Below are 15,977 nucleotides of genomic sequence, written 5' to 3'. Positions count from 1 at the left end.
GTTTTTAAAGCGCTGCTCCGGGACTCTTGCTTACTTTCACTGGCCATTTTAGGGTGTTAATAGAGCATTTCCTTATGTTTCTAGCACTGAGGCTGATGACATTATTGAGGTCCAAACACCAATGCTCTTCCGATTGATAAGGTTACAGTTATTTGTTATTTTGGTTGAAAAATAATTTTGTGTTAGGCAGCTATTTATCGATGGGGCTTAACATGGTTATGGTGCGTTGCCGACAACATTTAAATTGACTGTACAGGTTCATTCAAAGAATTTTAATGTAGGAGTTCAGGCATTGATGCTTCTCGATAAAATCTCATCCAAGAACCAGATTGTTAGTGACCAGTTTTACCATGCTTTATACTCAAAACTTTTATTTCCAGCTGCCATGAATTCTTCCATGGCAAGTCTAACAGGTTACATGCTTTTAGCTTGGTGATAATGTGAATTTGCCCGTGCTTGACAATTGTTTATGTCTTTTGCAAATAACTAGTTTGTTTTCTTTTTCTAGAAATTGAATTATTCCAAAATTTTCTCTTTAACAGTGTAACTCTAATATCATGGTACATATGTTTTGAAGAGAAAAAGAAAAATCAGTTCACATCATTTTAGGGTTTTGCAACTCTTTTGCTAACATTTAAACTTTCAGATGGGCTTATTCTATACATATGGGTGAGATCATTTTTCCCCATTTATGTTTATGCAATTCAAGATATGCTAAGCTTTGTAGCATGCCAGAAAATTGGGTGATATTGAGGATGCTTTTTAATTTTTTTTTCTGCATTGATCTTTCGTCCTAGCATGGGATAGGACAGATTTCTGTCCCCTTTTGGCTTCTTTTTGTCCAAGACAGTTCATTTATTCAGAAATGTAGATGATCTGGGGATCAGTGAATTTGGTATCTGGCATGATTTCTTCCTGTTTTAAATTTCACTTCCAAACTTTTATTGCACTATATTATTTTTTTCTTGATTCCTTTAGAGGTATAAGGTGGCTTGAAGTGCAGCATTGCACTACATTGACATCCTCACTCTAACTTCCTTTTCTTGCTGTGAATTTTGATAAAATGTGCAGTTTCTTAGTGTATTGTCTACAATGATCTGTTGTAAAGGCATAATTTCAATTTTGCAATCATCTGAACAAAGTCTGTCATTTACTCACTTGACTACATCTCCCTTGTATATGGTTTATTTTTCAGGCGGAAATGTTTATTGGACTCCTCTTGAGGGCAATGAAAAATGATGTAAATTTGAAGTGTGCGTCTGCCTTCTCAAAGCGACTACTTCAGGTTAGTAACTTGTATGCTTGTTGTACTATGACATTTCTTTAGTAAATGATGTGAAATGAAAGCCTGTTTCTTTTTGGTTAGCTGAGAAATTTTTCTGTTTAAAACGAGTAGTAATGATGCCTGAATATGTCAGGGCAATACGCTTGAAATGTCAGCTATTTCTTTGATGTGGTTCCGTCTTCACCATGATAGTGCAATATATGGTTATTCACATTTTATATTTCAATTGATTGCCCAAACTCTTTTCTTCCCTATTGGAAAAGACATTCTAAATGAAAAAAAATCAGTCATTAGAATTTCATATTGGGTGTTTTTTTTTTTTTTTTAATTTTTTTATTTTTTATCTGTTTCAACTGCTAGTTTGAGAACTTTGAATGATGTTACAAAATTCCTTAAATGTCAGGCATTTTATGTTTCAGTATCAGTATAGGGACTTGTATTTTTTGATGGTTTACGCTTCAAAACAGAAAATGACTATGTATATACTTGAACAGGTTTCCCTCCAGCAGCCATCTCAATATGCATGGGGTTTTCTTATTTCTTCTTTCTGAAGTTCTTAAAGCAAGGCCTCCTTTATGGTAATTCTGGTTTCTTTTGATCAATGAACTATGTTCTCCTCTTTATGGGTAATTAGAGGATTATCTTACATTAGAATTAAAGCTCTCTCATCATTCAGGAACGTGGTAATGCAGAACGAGTCGGTTAATGAAGATCTTGAAAATTTTGAGGACATAGTGGAGGAAGCGGATAATGAATCTCACATGGCAGCCAAAGCAGAAAATGAACTTGAATTTGTTCATAGTGATGCTAAGGCTAATCCAGCAAGTGAATCTTTATAAGGCGAAGTTTCTCCTGCCCCTAGCTCTGACAATGATGATTCAGATGAAGTAGAAGAGCTACTTGCAGAAGAGGGCTCAAAAGAATTTGAAGAATCCCAACCACTATCCAATTGTAATGGTAACCAGTCTCAAGTATTCTCTACATGTTCTTCCCTGCCTGGAGGGTGTAATCCTCAGCATAGAGACCGTCTTACTAGTATGTTGGTGTTTTCAGCAATATTTTGCTTAGAATGGTTGCTTTATTTCTGTGAAAGATGCTAGTCATGGATTGAATGAGGAAAAAAGAATGAAAAGCAAATTGTCTTATCATTTCATTTTTAGAAGCATGGAATTACATGATAGTCTGGTAACTTAAGACTGCCAGTTTATTTTCTATGTTGGTTACCCAATAGAGTGTTGTTCTTTTATTTTACTAATTTTAGCATCTTCTGAATCAACAGCAATGCAGATCATGCAAGCTGGTGGGAACTGATGGTACTCGCTTCTCATTTGCACCCATCTGTTGCTACCATGGCAGGGACTCTTCCATCTGGAGCCAATATAGTTTATAATGGTAACCCATTAAATGATCTATCACTTACTGCTTTTCTAGACGAGTTCATGGAAAAGAAACCAAAGCAGACCACATGGCATGGTGGCTCCAAAATTGAACCGGCCAAGAAGATTAGTTTAAACCTATCTAGAAGTTAACTTTTGTTACCTTGGTTTTTCACATTTTTCTATGTTGAAGACTTTAAGCTGCAGATCTTTTGCCTCTTTCTTTACTTTTTGAAGGACCTTTAAATTATCAACGTCAAATTATGAACCCCTCTTAATATTGCTAACTCATTTCATGTTTCCTCAGCTTGACATGAACAATCATTTAATTGGATCAGAGATTGTGTCATTGGCTGAAGTGGATGTGCCTCCTGAAGATTTTGTTTTTCACAAGTTTTATATGAATAAAATGAACAGCACAAAGCCAAAGAAGAAGAAAAAGAAGCAGGCAGCTGAAGAAGAGGCAGCTGAAGAGCTTTCTGATGTGGGTGATGGCGATGAAGTTGGTGGTGCTGATGAGAGTGATAATGAAGAGATTGAGAATAAGTTGGATTCTGCTAATCTTTCTTTTGATGCTGATGGTGAATATGACTGATGATTTGGACCAAGTTGCCAAAGAAGACGATGACAATTTGATTGGTAATGCCAGTGATGTGGAAATGGATGTCCCCTCTGATTTTGCTATGGGGGCAGATTCTGATGGCATTGCTGAAGGTGGTAACACCGATGACGTTGTTGCAGCTGTCGACACATGGGATTTGGACGCTGGTAATTATAACGAGGACGAACTTGATAACAAGAAAAGAAAACGGAAATCTGGTGGGAAGGTTGCTGCGTCGCCTTTGCGAGTCTTGAAGATTATGAACACTTGATAAATGAAGAAAATCCTCAGAAAAGAAATCTATGAAAAAGAAAAACCGAAAACACAAAAGAAGAGGAGGTCATCAGACTGAGTGCCTCATTCACAATCTCATGAAAATCAGGTTACACCAATTTCTTCCTGGTTTAGTAGGAATGAGAATTGAATGAATTGCTCTAAACAGTTTGGTTTATGCAATATTAAGTTTTAAGTAAGCTATTAGGTTACTGAAGTGATGGCTGATGCTGGGTAATTTTGATTGAGCAGCCGGCGGGTCAATAGCGAGATAAGATGATATAATAAGGATGAATTTATACATAAATTAATTATTTTTTACTTGTGGATGTCTGTATTTTTTTTCTTGTTATTTAGGGTTGTAATCTTTGCTTTTAGTAAGTTTTACATAGGCTTTTAGCCCCCCAAGCAATTAAGTTAAAAGCTTTGGATATTAATTGTTAAAACTTTAAATGTTTGAATATTATTTTATTTTAGGCGGGTAATTCGCACTTACCGTCCTTGGACTTTAGGGTGTTTCATTTCAGTTCTTTATTCTTAATTTATTAAAAAAAATTCTTAAATTTTAATTTTCGTATCATAAAGTCTCTTATTACCTGTGTTGACCTGTTATAGCAAGTTTTTCGATTATTAAAAGTTAAAATTACCTTAATACTCATATGACATCCATCATTCTCTTTATTTTTTAATGAAATAATTAATACTCTATAAATATTGAGAATATAATTGTTTATTTATAGAAATATTTTTATTTTATTTATTAATTGAAAATATTAAAAATAGAAATAGTTAATAATAATATTTAAAATATGAATATTTTCACAAAATTTAAAAATACTATTAAAAATTTGAGATATGTATACAATATTGAAAGTTTGATTTTAAAAATTAAAATTTAATTGATTAAATTTATTTACATTATTAATTAATTAATTAATTAATAATATCTAATGCACTGACAAAAATTAGTTGCCCGTAGCCTCCATAGCCCCAACCCCACGCTAGTTCTAAAACTTTGGTATCGTTGCAGTTTTGGCAGCTCTAGGTTGATATGGGGATGGGCTGGCGAATGGAGGTGAGCTCTAACTTAACTACCATATGTGGTGATTGATCAAGGTAGGGAGACTCATGGCTTTCGTTTCTCTTTCTTCACTGTAGATATCATATTTTGGTCAATCTTCAAAATCATAGTTCGAATAATTGCAATTATGTCGATCTCCCTAGTAAGCGTTTGACCGATATCAACTAGTTATTCGACCCCAAGTCATTTTCTTTGAGCTAGTAACCTCCCAGATAAATAATAAACTTCAAAGTGCGCTCAAACAAAGTGTTTTCCAATCTCCCCGACTCGTTTTGATTAATTTTTAGACCATCTGATTTTGTATTTTGTTTTACGATCTCCTCACATTCAAGATTCCAAATTTCGGGACGTCTTGTGATTAGTTACCTTGCCCGAATTGTTCAAGTGTTTAACCAAGTTAATGTTTTAATCGATCTTTAATAAGCGGTCCCGAACTCATCAAACTCAAACTAAGACCTGTTTTCAAATCATTTTTATATATGCGTCCACGTTTTAATCGGTTCTCGGTCACAAGGCTTTCCAATCTTGCACTCGTGATTAAATTTATCTGATCCCTTTAAACAGTTATTTCACTATTAATAACCGATCTTAAGTTCCGTGTCCGAGCTTATCCGATCAAGTGGGAGTTGATTTAATACTCATCCATACTTAATTTAATATTTTTCGATGTTACTAAGAGTTAATCACAAATAAAAAAAAGAACTTTAAAATTCATCACAGGAAATAAAAAAACACAAGTCATTCGGCAGGAGGATCTTCCCTAGCCTACTTTTCAGTTACATCTTCAACATTTACTCCCTCTTCTCTCTCTTGTTCGCCCTCACTCTCAGCTTCAGCACCTAGAGCAAGTTCCTCGAGCTAGGTGAAGTCCTCGTCGGGATAATTTTTGACAAGCTCGGCAAGGAGATCACTATGAGCTTTCACATAACCCCCAGTTTGTCACACCTTACCCCTTTGTAAGGCATAACATGATCCCGTAGAATACCTAATGAACTATCGAACTTCATCTACTGATAACTCATTAAGTACCCTACAAGGGATTTTAAAACAATTTTCTTACTTTTATAAGTGGTGAGCATTTTCTACTAGGCATTAAAACATTTAATTAGAGTTTGAAAAACTAGTTAAAATTTTTGTCCCATTTTATTTTTTTTTCGCAAATTTTATAAAAATTTCGACAGAGTGCCGTCTGTATTTTGAGAAAACAGTTCTTCTAATATCTGTAAAAAGCACTTCCAATGATTTATCTCAACTTCATCAAATCAACATTCATCCCAATCAATTTCAACATCATTTCTCAATTTCCAAAATTCAACATCATCAAAAATACTATTAAGTAATTTCATTCAAATTAAAACAAAATACTTCCATTCATATTTCATTAAAGATAAAATAATTTACATACATCATTCCAAATTTTATATTAGGAAAAATTCAAACTAAAATTTATTACAAGCTTTATACAACTGCTCATGACCATTTTCTACATTTACATACATCAAAATAATATTTACAATCAGGGTATAAAATATACCCGATAAACTTCAGGGTAGGAGCTCCACAATCCTCAGCAGCTCACTCTGCTGCTCCTTTAGTCTCTATATCTGTGATAGTAATAACAACCATCGCTGAGTACTAGGACTCAGTGATGCACAACATACTAAAATAATCCTTATGCCGAATTTAAATCATATTTATTAAAAAATTAAACTGAACATGAAATATAAATTCAAAACATGATTTATAAGATTTTAATCCAAACAATTTTATTTCGAAAGCCTCAAAACAAATTTCATAAAAACACACAGTTATATCATGCCATTCGAAACAAATATCATCTCAATAGCCAGAGGCTTTTGAAAAGTCACATCACAAGGCTAGCTAGCTCAAATATATGAGAATCCATTCTTTTTCTTCTTCTACTGGCACACACCTCAACACTTTAGCCAGAGAAGGAATCAAAATTCGAAACTGATTTCTCCCACTAGTCATGCTAGTGAGGTATTCAAATATATGGTCATGACACTATGGTTTCAAAACTATCTTAAAAATTTACTAAACATTTAATGCCATTCTAAATATATACAAATAAACTTTCAACAATCTAAATCAAAAGCATAATAAATATTTCAATTCATTCAAAACAATGTGTAGAAGAAAATTTACAGAAATTCTATGTTGTGCACAAACCTTATACGAGTCACCTCTTGGCCTTGACTCGATCCCTCGGGTTCTTTCCTGGTATTCTTTTCCACTGAAACACACAGTTTCACAGTGTTTCAGTATCATAACTTATCATAAATCCAAAAATAATTTCAAATTTACTTTTACCTAGCTTTAATATGCTAAACTTGGCGTTCTTTAAAATTTTCATGTTGAGGTTACTATTCATAGTATTATTCAAGTCAAAATATTGACTTTCTTATGCTTAAAAGGTATGGGAACTCCAACCATACTCACATACCACATTTTGGTTACCTAATTTGTTGGTTTTGATTGTTTACTCGAAACTTGAGTCTTTTAGGTAAAATTTCAAATTTTCAGTTTTGGTGTCCTATGTTGCACTGTTCCATTAGTTATGTTGCTGTTAGAATTTAGCTAAGTTTTCTTCATAGAAATTGTTCCTTATTGTCTTAACTTTATTCTCCTTTTTGAATCACTCTAATTGGAGTTTTGTAGCTCAAGTTATAGCCATTTGAATCATGGCTGCCGGATTGGTCTAACCCAGATTTTCTGGGCACTAATTTGGTTCTGGTAGTTTTAGATCACTAACTTTGGGTGGCTAAATGACTTGGTTAAGGACATAATTTGGGTTTGTGTTCTTCATGAAAGTTATAGGTCTATATCTCAGCTTTTTACTGGTAAATTTTAGGTCACTTAGACCTGCCTAGCCCAAGTTATAGCTAAATGAACAGACTGTTCATTTGGTCATTTTTGTACAGGGCAGAACACTCACTTTCGGATTTGGCCAATTTGTTCACTATGCTATGGCCACTTTTTGGGTATGATTCCTAAATGAAAAATGTGCCATTTTGTGTCTAGTTTCACTCCTAATTGGCCTCACACCAATTGGATTGGTAAATTTTCAGTTTTGGTCCCTGAAAGAGACCTTGGTCCTGCTGCCTGCATAATGGCCCTAAGCAATCCGAATTTAAACCTAATTCTAACACTTCCAACGTACCACAATTGGTCACATATGACCATTTTTCAGCTTAAACAAGGTCAAACACACCATTTGACTAATTCTCCAATTTTTGTCTTCCAAAACCCTAGGTTCAAACCCTAATTCACTTGATTTGTTACATTTAATTGATTCCAAGCATACCAACACCATTTCTCAACTCACTCAAGCTTACATACACTTTTAATTCATTCAAAACACATCATATTCTCATACATCTATGGCTGGCCGAAATTCACATATAGTCCTCCAAAGTTGTTTTCATTTCATTTTAAGTATATTTCTAGGTTTATTCAAGTATAAACACAATTAATTCAACTAGAACTTCAAGTTTAGATTACTAACCTTTATGCAGAATTTTTTTCCTCTTCAAACTTCTTCCTTTCTTCATTCTTTCTCCTTGAACCTTCTTTTCTAGTTGCCCAAACAAAGTTTAGTTATGGTAATTGAATTTTCTATGGTGGGATTTGGTTGTCTTCAAGCTCAAAAATGAGCTTCCATGGAGGATTTGGTGAGGTAGGGATGAGAGAGAGAGAGAGGTCACGGCATGAAGATGAAGATGGACTTTTTGCTTTTTTTTCTTTCTTTCTTTTATGCATTTTTAACCTTTTAGGAAGACCAAAAATTATCCTAAATTTAAAATTTTAATTATAATGTTTATTGCATCATGCATGATGTCATGCATGATGTAATCACTTTTTCACTTTTTCTTTTTCCTCTTTTTTTTTCATTTATTTTTCTTTAATTCTTTAATTTAATTCTCGACTCCAAAATTTTCTTTTCTCCGATTTTATTTGACAGTTAGGTCAGGAGTCAGCTCTAGGGGTCAATTGACCAAATTGCCCCTCGCCGGTTTGACCTGGTTTGCAAATAATTCAATATTTCTTCTGGATCCCTGACCTAATTATTTGACCATCTTAACATTTTTTTTTTTTTTATGATTTTCTCTTTTCCACTGTGTTTGCAATAGTCCTAAGGACCGCGGCGTCACATTTTACGGTTCGAAATTTGAGTTTAAATCGACTTCGCAGTCCTTCCCGAGAAGGTCATCCATCATTGTGACTCTCGGCTCATTTAACTTTTTGTGTTATGTTTTTCTTATTTATACTTAACTAATTGACAATTACTAATTATTTGTGTTCAGGGCTTATCTAGTTGTCTTAGTTGTGGTTCTAATCCCCTTAATTATCCGGACCGACACCGATCACCGGAATAGTGAAATATACCAGGCTATGCAAATAGGGGTGTTACACGGCTTCTTTCATTAGAGCCTCCTCATCCTTCATTTGAATCTCTTTGGAGAAATTAACCCGGACATTGTCAAGCTCCTTTTCTAGCCGAGCTGCCTTCTCTTCGTAAGACTTTGTTTGTTCTTTTAGCTCGACGATCCGGGCATTCGCGGTAAAGAGTTGGTTCTGCATTGGCGCCATGTCTTGAGACAGCCTTGACATCTCCCTCTTCATAAGATAAACCTTCTCTCTGACTGCGTGCTGGTTCACCATTGCTTTCCAGCTCAAGCTTATTGAAAGGCTGAGAAGATCATCAATATTTTTAGGACCCATTCTGGTCCAATCCTCAGGGAAACAAATCATGGTGCTCACTACTTTAGCCAAATCAAGATTGCCCCGCACTGATTTGTTCTTCTCCAATGACTGCAGTGGCATTCTAGCGGCTTGTGAAAGAGGTCGTCTAGACGAAGCTCCCTGCCCTGAGGATCCGCCCTCTGAAGCCGAAGTGATTGGAGGTTGGGGAGGAGTTTCAGATCGGGCGGGAGGCTCCACGGCAAGGATTTGCCCCTCTGGGATAGGTTGATCTTGGATTAGAACTTTTGACCTCGTCTCTTTAGTTCGGGCTCTCTTCTGAGCTTCAGATCTCTTCATTTCTAATACATTCCTGCTGAGCTCTTTATTTTAGTTTCAAGCTTCCCTCGCTGCCTCATTTCCAGCCATACCTACATAGAAAAACGAGATTAGTGAGATCGACAGGGACTAAGAGATTAAAGATTCAGGTTTTACCCGTCCTGAGACCCAGATCAGAGAGTTGCAGCTTATAGTCCTCATGGATGATCAATCGCATCATCCACCATTTCAGCTCGGCCATAACCACATCTGAACATGAGTATTTATAAACGGTTGCTGGATTCTTTAATTCTTCCACCATGGCATCCTCGTCTTTGTTTAAATTGAGCTTCTTTGGCACTTTGGGGACCAAATAATTCTAGCTACGTGGAACACCCTTGAATCCATTCAGATCCTTATTCCAAAGTGTGAAGAACTGATCTTTCCTGTTCTTCAGCGAAGAAGGGAGATCGGTGAAGAGCCCACAGTTCGGTTTGGCTTGGAAAAACTAGTATTCATCGTCCTTTCACCGAGTAAGCCGATTTAATTCAGTAAAACCTTTGCCGTAGGGTCAAGTCCCTTAGCTCGGCAAAGACCTCTGAAGGCCACCATAGTTCGCCAAGAGTTCGAATGCACTTGGGCTATACAGACATGGTGAAACTTTAGAACAGCTTTGTAAAATTCATCCAAGGGAAATCGGAGCCCGACTTTTAATTGTTCTTCATACACCATGATCTGATCGGTCTCATCAAAGAAGTGATCAGCTCGCCGACTTGCATGGCATTTTGTTAGCTCGTAAGAGTCGATCCGAAGGTTGTATTCTTGGCTAATCAATTGGAGATCGGCTTCCTCCAAAACCGATGGCAGTTCATCCACAAGTAAATTTTCTTTTCTTGGGGCCGAAGTCCGAGCCTGTTTTGATTTAGCCGGTTAGCCAGAGACCAAAATAATGGATGTGGTGAGTACAGGCAGCCCACTTGGCCTGGCCGCATCGCCTTCGTCTGATGTCCATGAAATGTGGATGGAAGGAGGGTTTGCAACTCTCTGACCTTCAACGCTGTTCATTTTCAAACAACAAAGATAAATTTAATGGGAAAAAGATCAAAACCCTTACCAAAGTATAAGTCGTCACTGGAAAATACAAGAACTGAGAAAGAGCGTTGATGTTGTTCAGAGAATCAAAAAACAACATAAGTATGTAAATGGCTAACCCCCCCCCCCCTCCTCCTATTTATACTCGTCCGAGCATTAAATGCTCACGAGGTCCTAGGTGATGCATCAGTGAGTGGGATTTGATTGTTTCAATGATGCAACAAAGGAAAATTCTAGAAGCATGGCAAGAGATCGGACAAGTAAGATCAGCTAACAGGGATCGACCATATATCAGATAGAACAAGGTTTTGAACCAAAGGGATCAGTAGAATGGGGATTCGATGAGGGATCAGATCGGACGCAATTATTAGAGATCAGAAAAAAATAATCAATGTAATAATAAAAAGGAATACACTGCATCAATTTTGAATAAATAAGACTTCATTTCATTTCCAAAGGATCAGATTTGGGCGATCTCTCAAGATCAGTAATTACAAATGTCCCTACACTACATTCTACATATCTTGCTCTCATAGTTTGGATCACTACCGATCTCAAGAAGCCGTTTAAGAGATATGTGGAGATCGGGAGGGTAGCTCTCGTCAACTATGGTAAAGACTACGAAAAGCTCGGTGTCATCGTTGATGTCATCGACTAGAGACTTTAGAAATAAGGCCGAGAGAGAACTGTGAATTTAAATATTGCTGTTGCTTTCATTTTGGGGGAGCCCTTAAGTTTTCTAGAGACTTTAGAAATAAGTTTTCTAAAGGATCTTATCACCAGAGCTATAAAATATAACAATCTCATACATTCAGTATTCACACGCCAACTTCAAGGCCCAATCTCAGATCGTTGCCAAGACCCCGTTCTCATCATCTCCAACAGCTCAAGTCATCCTGGTTCTAATTCGACTTTATGAGCATTAGTACTGAATCTCCCATCACTTCAGCTCTCCACAGGTAAGCATTTTAACCCTTTATCGTCCAAATATAAATAGCTCGTGTTCATGATGTAAGAACTTTTAGGATGCCATGTCATACTGAACCTTCAAGATAGGATAGCATTAGTTTAATTTGTTTCACAAATGTCACCGTAGCTTTCTATTGTGACGTCTGCGTCATCTCAAAGAATTTTTTTATTTCCATCCTTATTTTTTAGTATTTGAATAAAGTTTGGGTGACATAAAAGTTACTGAGATTTCATAAGTATTGTAAGAAGTACGGGTGGGAGTGTTGACATTGAGAGTCCCGATTTGGTTAAAGGGGAAAATAATTAGTGTCACACCTTACCCCTCTGTAAGGTATAACATGATACCGTAGAATACCTAATGAACTACCGAACTTCACCTACCGATAACTCATTAAGTACCCTACAAGGGATTTTAAAACAATTTTCTTATTTTTGATAAGTGGTGAGCATTTTCTAATAGGTATTTAAAACATTTAATTGAAGTTAAAAACTAGTTAAAACTTTTAGCCCATTTTATTTTTCCGCAAATTTTATAAAAATTTTGCCAGAGTTCCATCTGTATTTTGAGAAAACAGTTCTTCAAATACCTGAAAAAAACACTTCCAAAAATTTTCTCAACCACTACTTCAATTTCACAATCAATCTCAACAAATTCTCAAACCTCAAAATTCAACAGTCAACATTTCTCAATTTTCAAAACTCAATCATCAGTAAAATAATATCTATCAATCTCATTCAAATTAAAATAAAACATTTCCATTCATTAAGGACAACAATCTATATATATACATCATACCAAAATCTACAGTATGAAAATTCAAACTAAATTTTATTACAACTTTATACAAACTTTGTACAAACTGCTCAAGACTGATTTACATGTCCATACATTTATGTGCAATACATACATCAAAATAAATATTTACAGGCAGGGTATAAATTATACCTGATAACTTCAAGCTGATATATCCTCAATCCTCAGCAGCTCAGTCTGCTACTCCTCTAGTCTCTACATCTGCGGCAGCAATAAAAGTTATCGCTGAGTACTAATACTCAGTGGTGCACAACATACTAAAATAATCTTTATGCAGAACTTAAATCACATTTATTTAAAAATTTAACTGAACATGAGAATTAAATACAAATCATGCATTATGAGATTTTAATCCCAAACAATTTCATTTTGAAGTATCAAATCATATTTCATAAAACCCACAGTTAGATCATGCCATTCGAAACAAATAGAATCTCAATAGCCAGAGGCTAAAGAGAAATCACATCACAAGGCTAGCTAGCTCAAATATATGGATATCCATTCACATCCTCTTCTACTGGCACACCTCAACACTTCTCCAGAGAAGGAATCAAAATTCAAAACTAATTACCCTCACTAGTCATGCTAGTGAGGTGTTCAAATATATGGTCATGACACTGTGGTTTCAAAACTTATCTTAACAATTTGCTAAACATTGTCATTTCAAATATACACAATAACTTTCAAAAATTTAAATTAAAACTTCATAAATAATATCACAAATAAACTTTCACAATTCAAAGCAAAAGTAAAATACATATTTCATTCACTTTATCAATGAATTTTAAAGCATAGTGATGTTGTGCACAAACCTAAAGAGAGTCGCCTCTTGGCCTTGACTCGGTTCCTCGGGTTCTTTCCCGGTATTCTTTTCAACTGAAACACACAATTTCACAGTGTTTCAGTACCATAACTTAGCATAAATCCAAAAATAAATTTAACCTCACTTTTACTTAGCTCTAACGTGCTAAACTCGATGTTCTTGAAATTTTGTGTTTCGGGGTTACTATTCACTACACTATTCAAGTCAAATTGTTGACTTTCTAAGGCTTAATAGGTATGGGAATTCCAACTTCACCCACATACCACATTTTGGTCACTAAATTTGTTGGTTTTGGTTATTTATTCAAATTCTAAGTCTTTTAGTTAAATTCGATAATTTTTAGTTTTGGAGTCTAAGATTGCACTGTTCCATTGGTCACTTTTCTATTAGAATTTGACAAAACTTTCTTCATAGAAAATGTTCCCTATTATCTTAAGTTTATTCTCCTTTTTGAATCACTCCAATTGGAGCTTTGTAGCTCAAGTTATAGCCATTTGAACTATGGCTACTGGATTGGACTCAACCCAGAATTCTGGGCAATTTTTTTGTGCTGGCAGTTTTAGGTCACCAACTTGGGGTGGCCAAATGACTTGGTTAATGGCATAATTTGGGTTTGTCTTCTTCATGAAAGTTTTAGGTCTATATCTCATCTAACCACTGGTAAAAGTTCAGGTCATTTTGACCTACCTAGCTCAAGTTATGACCAAATGAACAAACACTGTTCATTTGGTCAGTTTGTACAGAGTAGCCTGCAATTTTTCAAAATTTGGTCAATTGGTTCACTAGGTTTTGGTCACTTTTTGGGCATGCTTCCTAAATGAAAATTGTGTCATTTAGTGCCTATTTTCATTCCCAATTGGTCTCATACCAATTGGACTTGTAAATTTTTATTTTTGGTCCTTCAAAGTTGACTTGGTCCACACTCAATCCGAATTTGGCCTTAACTCCAACCATTCCTACACACTTCATTTGGTCACAAATGACCATTTCTCACTTCAAATTAGGTCAAAAACATCATTTACAAGTTTCTCACATTTTTGGTCTCTAAACCCTAATGTCAAAAACCCTAATTTACAAACTCTTGCATTTAGCTACTTTCAAAGCCTTTAATCATAACCATACAACTAATTAAAGTTCATATACCCATTCAAATAAATCAAACCATGCAAATCACCCTCCCCCACATGCTGGCTGAAATTTCAGTTTAGTCCCTCAACAAATTTTTCTTTTCATTTCAAGTTTATTTCTATGTTCTTGATGCTATACATACACTAATTAAACTAAAAATTTGAAGTTTGTATTACTAACTTAGGTGAAGTCTTTAATCTTCACTTCCTCTAAATTTTCTTCAATTATTTAATGAAAAATCTTCCTCTCAAGTGACTAAATCAAGTTTTTGTAAAGCAAGTATGGAAGAAGTTGAAATTTAGTGAGGGTTTCAAAGCTTGAGTGCAAGCTTTAATGGAGTTAGCAATGGTGAGGGAGAGAGAGAGATGGGAGGCGGCAAGGGATAAGAAGAAGAAGGCTTTTTGATTTTTTTTTCTTTTCTTTTCTTTTGTCTTTTTATGTCTTAGGAAGACCCAAAAATCTAATTAATTAAATTCACAAATTCTTATTTTTATGGCATCATGCATGATGTCATGCATGATGTCATCACCTTTTTAACATTTTCATTTTCTTTCTTTTTTTTTTCTATTAATTCTTTAATTTAATTCTCGATTCCAAAATTTTCTTTTCACCGATTTTATTTTACAGTTAGGTTAGGAGTCAGCTCTCGGGGTTAATTGACTAAATTGCCCCTCGCCGGTTCATCCCGGTTTGCAAATAATTCAATATTTCTTTCGGCTCTGTGACCTAATTATTTGACTGGCTTAACAGTTCTTTTTCGTGATTTTCTCTTTTCCACTGTGTTCGTAAGGGTCCTAAGGACCGCAGCGTCATATTTTACGGTTCGAAATTTGAGTTTAAAATGACTTCGTAGTCCTTCCCGAGAAGGTCACCCATTGCTGTGACTCTCGACTCGTTTAACTTCTTATGTTCTGTTTTTCTTGTTTATACTTAACTAATCGAACATTACTAATTATTTGTGTTTATGGCTTCTCTAGTTGTCTTAAGTATGGTTCTAATCCCCTTAATTGTCTGGACCGACACCGGTCACCGGAACAGTGAAATATACCAAGCTATGCAAATAGGGGTGTTACAATTCTCCCCCCCTTAAAATAAATTTCGTCTCGAAATTTTACCTGGTATTAATCTCTGAACAGCTGTGGGTGCTGTCTCCTCATGTCCTCCTCTCATTCCCAAGTAGCCTCCTGGCCCGAATGATGGTTCCACAACACTTTTACCAACGGTATCTGCTTGTTTCATAGCTGCTACACCTTATAAGCCAGAATCACTATGGGTTCTTCTTCATATGTGAGGTCTGGATTCACTTCAATTTCCTCTACTGGTAATACATGAGATGGGTCTGATCGATACCTCCTCAACATTGACACATGGAAGACATTATGTATCTTCTCCAACTCTGGAGGTAGTGCCAAACGATATGCCAAATGACCCACTCTTTCCAGAACCTCATATGGCCCAATGAAACGAGGACTCAATTTCCCCTTTCTGCTGAATCTCATAATTCTCTTCTAAGGAG

General features: G+C 35.5%; 1 pseudogene; it reads left to right on the top strand.

Moving 5' to 3' along the window:
* LOC131180136 (protein SLOW WALKER 2-like) overlaps positions 1-3,614 on the top strand; it is a 35,855-nt pseudogene extending 32,241 nt beyond the window's left edge.
* The last annotated feature ends 12,363 nt before the right edge of the window (positions 3,615-15,977 follow it).

The sequence above is a fragment of the Hevea brasiliensis genome, chromosome 5 (genome assembly GCF_030052815.1).
Source record: "Hevea brasiliensis isolate MT/VB/25A 57/8 chromosome 5, ASM3005281v1, whole genome shotgun sequence".
Taxonomy (NCBI): domain Eukaryota; kingdom Viridiplantae; phylum Streptophyta; class Magnoliopsida; order Malpighiales; family Euphorbiaceae; genus Hevea; species Hevea brasiliensis.
The sequence above is the reverse complement of the archived record's forward strand: the minus strand, read 5'-3'. Positions and strand labels throughout refer to the sequence as shown.